The sequence below is a fragment of the Microtus ochrogaster genome, chromosome 24, assembly GCF_000317375.1.
Source record: "Microtus ochrogaster isolate Prairie Vole_2 chromosome 24, MicOch1.0, whole genome shotgun sequence".
In the NCBI taxonomy this organism is placed as follows: domain Eukaryota; kingdom Metazoa; phylum Chordata; class Mammalia; order Rodentia; family Cricetidae; genus Microtus; species Microtus ochrogaster.
In genome coordinates this window covers 27,986,356-27,994,431 of record NC_022024.1, presented here as the reverse complement: position 1 = coordinate 27,994,431, position 8,076 = coordinate 27,986,356, and the positions used below count along the sequence as shown (strand labels likewise).

Genomic DNA, 8,076 nt, shown 5'->3' with positions numbered 1-8,076 from the left:
GGTGCCTGTCCTGGAACTAGCTCTTGTAGACCAGGCTGGCCTCGAACTCACAAAGATCCTCCTGCCTCTGCCTCCCAAGTGCTGGGATTAAAGGCGTGCGCCACCACCGCCCGGCTCATGCACCCTTCTTATAGTGGACTTCCGTACATGGATAGATGTGTGGGCCCTTCATTCAGGTTTTGATGGTAACTTTACAGTCAGTTGGATTGGCAGCTCTGCTTTTCTCCTGAGAGAGTTAAATGTTCATGGATGTTTCTGGTTCCTAGCGCAATGGTAGGTGGGCCCTTGATAGGAGCTCAACAATATCCCATGAAGGGATCCCATTTGGGGCCAGCTGCAGAGATTGGTTAGCGCTGGTACCTTACTAGGTAAGAAGAGCATTTGAAAGGATTCTCTCTTGCTTCTGCCTTCTGTTAGTCTGGTATTTCTTGTCCCTTCTTGGCCTGAACAGAATCTTGAATGAATTCTTAGTAAGCCCACAGCTGCTAAGTGGTGTGGACACAAGCTGGCGTGCCTAGGTACGAGATGGGTGGCTGGAGTTGCTAATTACAGTTGTTCCGAAGCTGGTCGCAGGCCATGGACAGCTCTGTGCCGTCTTTGGGAACCTGGCCAGTATCTGGGCCTTTACAGTTTGGTGACAGGCAGGGACTTGTTTAAATTTAGCTTTACCTATTTTCCATGCATCTGAGCATCTTATTTTGTAAACGAGTGTTGCAAGTTAAAGTAAATTTCTTTCTGTAGTTCAGTTCTTAAATGTTTTGTTACTACTGATGAAGGGACCTCCGTTGGCTTGACGCTTGAAATGCGCAGTCTGTGGTGTAAATACTTATGCATGTATTTGGCCTGTGTCTATAGTGACTTCATTGACTTATGAAAACCGGCTTTCTCTCTCATTTTGGAAGAAGAAATCGATTCAAGTCATTCATTTTTGGGAGGTTGGGTTAAGGTAGTGCTGTGGTAGTTTTGTCAAAATACATTGACTCCTTAGCTCTGAAAATTCAGGAGCTCAGTGAGGAGCAGACTTCTCAACACAGCTACCAGTGTGGTGTGGTGACTGCCCGGGCAGGCAAGGCCTGGAGAAAACTGGTGGTGTGATTTTTTTTAATTTTTTTTTTAATTTTTTAATTTTTTTTTTTTTGTGATGGAAACTGAGCCCAGGCTTCTCCACACATGCCGGCCTTGTGCTTCACCCCACGCTACAGCTCCAGCCTTAGGAAGTGGATTTCACATGGGATACAACCCCTGAGAATCCCCTCGGAGCCAGTTTCTTCTCTCAAGCTTAGCCTAGCCTCCTTGACCTGCCCCCGACCTTATCAAATAGCACACCTTTCTGACTTTTGTAACTGATACTCAGGAACTGCTATTCACCGTGGACATTCCTGTGTTCTTTGTTTATTCATGGTCTCTGGCACACAGCTTCTTCCCTTCACTACATTTTGGGTGTGGGACTAGGGATTCAAAGCTAGGGCATTATCCGTGCCAGGCAGGCACCTCTCCCTCCAAACTATATCCTCAGCCTTCTTTATTTTACTTTTTGTTTTGAGACAGAGCCACATGGAGTTCTTTCTGGACTAGCCTTGAACTCACTTCCCCTGCCTTCAACATATTTTAAAGATTTATTTTAAGTTATTGTACCTGTACTTTAGTTTGTCTACATGTATGTGGTAAGTACAAATCACATGCACACATGTGAAGAAGCCAGAAGATGTTAGATACCCCCAGAGCTGGAGTTATAGATGGTTGCTAGCTACCCAGTGTGGGTGCTGGGAACCGAACTCAGGTCCTTTGGAAGAGCAGCGGGTGCTGTTAACCGCTCAGCTATCTCTCTAGCCCTACTTTGAGCTTTTGGATTCTTTCCCTTAGCTTCCTGAGTACCTGGAACTGCAGGCATATGCCATAATTTCTGGCTAAATACAATTTTTTTTAATTTTTGTTTCGAGACAAGGTTTCTCTGTGAAACAGTCCTGGCTGTCCTGGAACTCACTCTGTAGACCAGGCTGGCCTTGAACTCACAGAGATCCACCTGCCTTTGTCTCCCGAGTGCTGAGATTAAAGGTGTGCGCTGCCACCACCTGGCTTAAATACAATTTTTTAATTAAAAAATTTAAACACTTTTATTGAGAAATGATTTTGTATTACTTACTGACTCTTTTTTTTTTTTTTTTTGATTTTTCGAGACAGGGTTTCTCCGTAGCTTTTTGGTTCCTGTCCTGGAACTAGCTCTTGTAGACCAGGCTGGCCTCGAACTCACAGAGATCCTCCTGCCTCTGCCTCCCGAGTGCTGGGATTAATTCACCGAATCCAATTAAGTTTGAAGTAGTGGTGTTCACATTTTCTCAGGTAGAGTTCAAGCTCAGGAAAATGAGGTCGCTCCACACACATGGTACTGGCCCCTGTCTGAGCTGAACTCAGACTGTGTGGGATAATGGTTGGGTAAAGTGTATTCAAGTTCCAGTGGAGGGGAAATAAGCCCATGGTGTTCTTCAGTGTGTAGGTGCTTTGTTTATTCCCCATGAGATCTAAAGTTCAGCAGCTAGGCAGTGCTGTTCGAGAAGGGTTAAGCACAGACAGTAGGAAGGAGAGGTGGGCTGCACGCAGTTTGCAATGTGAGTAAACGCGGTCAAACCAGTATCAGTGCGCGTGATCCAGCCCCACGTTAGCAGGGGTCTCCGCAGCCAGTAATGAGCCACGCTGGCGGGGCCTTCATTGCACTTGCGCGGCCCATCTGGCTTTGTAGTGTATTTACAAGCAAGAGTTTCCCGCAGGAGAAGATATGTCTCTCCCCAAGCACGCCGTGACACGGAGTAGTCAGACGGGCAGTTCAGCAGAGGGAGGCGCCCCCTCTTTCGCGTCCAAATTACAGGGCTAGAAATGTCCTCACAATTGAATTAGCCGACTGATGCAGCGATAGAAAATTCTTTATAATTTGTGTTGCCTTCTGAGACTGCAGACGTTGGTCTTTTGGTCATGGCCTGGAACTGCCTGGCCGCGGACAGGCTGCCCCCTCCCCCCCCAGTCTGCCGTGAATTACGCTTCATCCACTGCTTTTGTGATTTTTGAATATTGATGTTGGGAAAATGGCAACAGAGATAGCGATATTTGCTAACAGGGTAAAACTATCCACTTCTTAATGAAAGGGAAGCTTAGGCCGGGCTGTGCCGAGGGCCCTGTTGGATTAGTATGCTTGGCTGCCTCTCGTTAGGACACCCTCATTCTAATAATGAAACTGGACATGCAGAAGAAGCCCTTTCCTACCCTCTACTCAGGACAAAAAAGCCCCAGGAAAATCTCAGTTCTTGGGGACACACCAGCAGAGGCTACCACTGAATAGACAATGTATCTGAGATGGGTCTTATTTATTTACTTACTTTGTGTTCACCAAATGAAGGCTAGAGCAGGGTTGGTTTCTAGGAAGTATTTTAACGGCCCCACCCCTTCTTTCGCCCTTTTGTCTTAATCTAGGAGCTGACAAACCTTTTTGATTTTTTTTTAAGACTGATCTATTTTTATTTCATGGGTGAGTGTTTTGCTTGCATCTGCGAATGTGTATCACATCTTTGCAGTGCTCACAAGGACCGAAGAGAGCCCTGGGTCCCCAGGAACTGGGATTACTGATGGTTGTGAGCTGTCGTTGGGTGCTGGGAACAGAATTCAGGGCTTCTGAAAGAACAGCAACCACTCTTCATTGCCGAACTATCTCTCCAGCCCCTAAACTTTTTCTTCATGGGAAAGCACATAGTGAAAATCTGCATCTTAAAAGGTTGTTGGTCTCTTATTAGAGCTACGTAATGGTGCTTATAAAATAGGAAAGCCGCCGTGGGCAACCCAGCAAAGAGTGAACCGGTGAGCTGTCCCTGCAGACACCAAAATGTGGATGCTGTATTACTTTCATAACCTAAGTGCTACTGTGATGTTTCATTTAGAAACGTAAATACTATTCTTAGATTTCAGGCCAGACTAAAATGGGTCACGGGGTGTATTTGATCTGTGGACCTTAATCCACTGTCCTTGTGTTAACACAGAAAGTCTCTTGCTGCGGGCAGGGCCGGGATGCTGTAGGTGAGCCGTCCCTTCCCTGACACAGCAAGTCCTTACACAGCTACATGAGCCAAACCCAGAAACCCACCCAAACTAATTGACATCCCAATCCTGTCTGCCTCAGGTATGTGCGCATACACACACACACACACACACACACACACACACACACACACACACACACGCACCCCTGTCACATGCTCATCACACCCTTCCTGATTACAAAGGGAGCCGTTCTTATTCTTCGGGATTCTAGTAAACAGTCATGTTAACCAGGAATCTAGGCTCACACACTGAGATAAAGGAGTTCAAATCAGCAGGACAGGGCTGGAGAGATGGCTCAGAGGTTAAGAGTACTGACTGCTCTTCCAGAGGACCTGTTTGGTTCCCAGCAACCACATGGTGGCTCACAACCATCTGGTGCCCTCTTCTGGCATGCGGGCATACATGGGAGGAATGTTGTATACATAATAAATAAATAAATCTTAAAAAAAAAACCCAGCAGGACATTAGAAAGTTTAGTCACAAGGGGAGGAGCATCGCCTTCTTTCTGTGAGTTTGCTGGGCATGTTTGTTTCTTCATCTTCAGATAATTCCTTATTACACGCTGTAAAACAAGATATGTGTACACACTACAAATTTATTAAAATTACATTTGAATGTCTTTTTCTTAGTGCTCATATAGCGAATGAGCTGGTTGGCACGTATAGGCTCTTGGGCACACCGTGGTTACTAAATGGTTTATAAATGTTCTGTGAGCTGCGCACCAGTACCAAGTTAGAGTTTGTCCATGCTTGGCCACGTGGGGCTCCAATAGCAACGTGCAGGCAAAGGTACTGCAACATCTGAACTGTACCTCATTCTTCTTCCTGTGAGTGGGTTGACCAACAACAGTTGGCTTGTTTGTCACAATCAACAGAAGCCGCTGGTGTGAGGGCTGCCTCTGAAGTGCCCTGAAAGCCACTGCTGTTGTCTGCCCCTTCTAAACTCAGTCTTTTGTTCATGGTTCCCTTGACTGGGAGTTAGAACCAGATGTGAGAGACTCTCAAGCTTACCGCTGCTGACCCACAGAGTCAGGAGTTCTCAGAAGGACTGTCCCCTAAACTTCATGCCGTTGGTCTTCATCGACAAGAAGGGCATTGGAAGCCAGTGTCAGGAGGAAGCTGCAAGTAGGGAGAGATGGTTCTCGGGCTGTATGCATCTCCACATCCCCAAAGTCCACAGAGCGGTTTTCCTCTTCCCTCTATGAAAGCCTGTCTGGGAAGTGAGCCCGAGAGACTGTACGCCATAAATGTGCAACAGACCGACAGCGTCCTTTCCAGTTTGGCTACTCCAGACTCATCATGGAAAATGCCTTCTCCAGTTATTTCTGGAGCTAACACGATCACAGTGTTGGCACCCGCCGATCACAAACACAGAAAGGCTTTCAGTACTGCTAAAAAGATAAATTGGTTTTCCTCGCATTATTTTTTGCCTTGATTCTCTTTTACAGGAGGGTAATTGTAGATTTCAAATGAGGGCATCCGCCTCCGCACGGGCATCCTCCTCCGCATGGGCAGCCCAGATTGCTTCCGACGGTAGAATTCAGTAGTATGTACGTATGTACAAATGTGCTCATGTAGTTCTCAGCTCTCAGCGCTTCCTCTTCCTGATGCGTGAGAGCCACAACAAAGCAGCCCTCTGTGCGCAGTATCTCACCACAAATATTGTCTTCACTGTTTCCCAGGGTCCTTGTGAGAGGTTTAAATAAACCAGAATCCTATGGTCCTCATATCAGAAGTTCATGAGCTATAGGAGGACAATTAGGAAATTAAATCAATGGGAAAATTTATTAAAATGAATACCAATTTATTCTAATTAATCGTATTTCCAAATTATATCCATTATAAAAGCAAAGATGCCCCCTCCCCAGCCCAGCCTCTGTGGATGAGCTGAGATCAGTGTGTCTGTGTGTCTGTGGAGTGCCCGATCCTTTGCCCATGTTGTTGCTTTTATCACTTTTGTGGAGAACTCTTTCGAGGTCAGTTCTGTTCAGCGCCCACTGTGAGCATCTCTCTCTGGAAGTTGACAACTCTCTAGAGACAAATTTCCAGCAAAGCCCTGCACATCTCTGCTCCCCACTGTTCCTCAAAGGTAGCAAATGAGAAATAGAACTTATTTTTATTCTCCTATCCAAGTACTGGCCAGGTCTCACCTGGCGTAGCTCCCGAGATCAACCCGGTCAAGAGTGTTGGGTTTCATGGCTGTAAACGACTTTCATCCCAATCCCTCATTTGGGTTTCTGTTGACCTTCTTTCCATTACGGAGGCTTTGAGATTGCCTCTTCCTCTTCCCCTGTCTCCAGTATTGCCTGCCATATCTCTGTTAGCTTTCCCTTATTCTGCTTCCTATTCTTAGATTTTTGTGTTTTAGACCAGGATCTTAAGAGGCTCTGTGTAAATCTGAGCATTTGTTGTAAATTTTACAATCTCATTTTTTCATGTTCAGAATAATTTAATAAAATACACAGGTGTGTGTTTGGCCCCAAAGATTTGGAAGCAGCTGAATATAATAGCATTGTACCTGTAACTCAGCCAAGGCATAAGGATCGCAAGTTCAAGACCAGCATGGGCAACATAGCAAGACTCTGTCTCAAAAATAAGAGAAAATAAATGAAATGCAGGTTTGGAACTAATGTCACCGATTTTAGCATCCACATATGCATTGTGTGTCTTTGTTAGCTCTGAGTTGGATGAATGCTCTTTGGGGAATCTCATAATGTTACTGAAAAGTTTGGGGAGTCCCTGAGTTGTGTGTTTCACATTGTCAGGTAGACTTGGGTTTTTAGTCTCATTAATAAAAGAATTTGAAAGCAGACTCACTAGCGAGCCCAAGGACAATTCTATTAACAGTTTGAGAGAAAAATGCTGGAGGAGGCAGGCTGGACATCTCAGCAGCTGCTAGGAGGAGAGGGATGGAGAAAAGACACAGACAGCAGCAGTTGCATGACAGAAGGCGAGAAGGATTTCAAGGGAAGGGGGAGAAAGTTCAGGGTCCAGGAGAGCATGCCAAGGCTTTGGGAAAGGGGGTGGAAAGGTGGAAAAGGAGGTCCTGCATTTCTGAGTAATTCCAGTAGAGGCTGAGCGGAGCTAGATTTCAATGCCTCCATAAGCAACTGTACGGAGGGAGAAACTTCTGGAAGGGTTAGAGTATTATATCACCCAGGGGATAAGTGTTCTTCCCCTCTCCTTAGAACGCATTTCGGTGACTCAGATGTCCTGGTGGGGAGAGTAGATTCCTAGAGGGAGGAGACAATAGTGTATAGTGTTCTAATCTTTGTCGTAAACCAGAATGTAATGTCTCTATCAGGGGTTGCAGGAGTTGAAGGGGGATTCCCTTAGGGAGGGGTCCATTTTTCATTTCCTCTGGGGCTACTCTTCTCCTCACTCGCTGCCTAGTAACAGCCTTGCCAAATTCTACCCCAGCACCCCCTGTATGCATTGCTGTTCTGTGTTGAGTTCAGATTTCTTAGTGGACTATGAAGAGTTAGAAATGGCTGGGCAGTGGTGGCGCATGCCTTTAATCACAGCACTTGGGAGGCAGAGGCATGTGGATCTCTGTGAGTTCGAGGCCAGCCTGGTCTACAAGAGCTAGTTCCAGGGCAGGCACTAAAAACTACAAGGAAACCCTGTCTCGAAAATAAAATATATATATATATATATATATATATATATATATATATAAAAGGAAGGAAAGTTGGAAAATGGGAACTGTGACTAGCTTTGTTGTCCTGCAACCTAGCATTGACCACATAATACATACATACATGCATACATATTATATATAATGCTATATGCAGATACTCATAAGTGTCATCATGTATAAAGGCTGAATGAATATCCCTAACTGAAACCCTAAACTCAAAATTCTCCCAAATCTGCAAGTTTTTGAGCAGTGACGTGACAGCGAAAGTAGAAATTTCCATACCAAGAAACTTATTTAAATTTTTTTTAAATTGTATAGAAATACTTTCAGGCCGTGAGTATGAAACACAAGTAC

The 8,076-nt window shown here is 45.3% G+C and overlaps 1 protein-coding gene across 3 annotated transcripts in view; it reads left to right on the top strand.

Moving 5' to 3' along the window:
* Nucleotides 1-8,076, top strand: part of Tmcc3 (transmembrane and coiled-coil domain family 3) — a 262,328-nt gene that overhangs the window by 11,276 nt on the left and 242,976 nt on the right. The window lies entirely within an intron of this gene.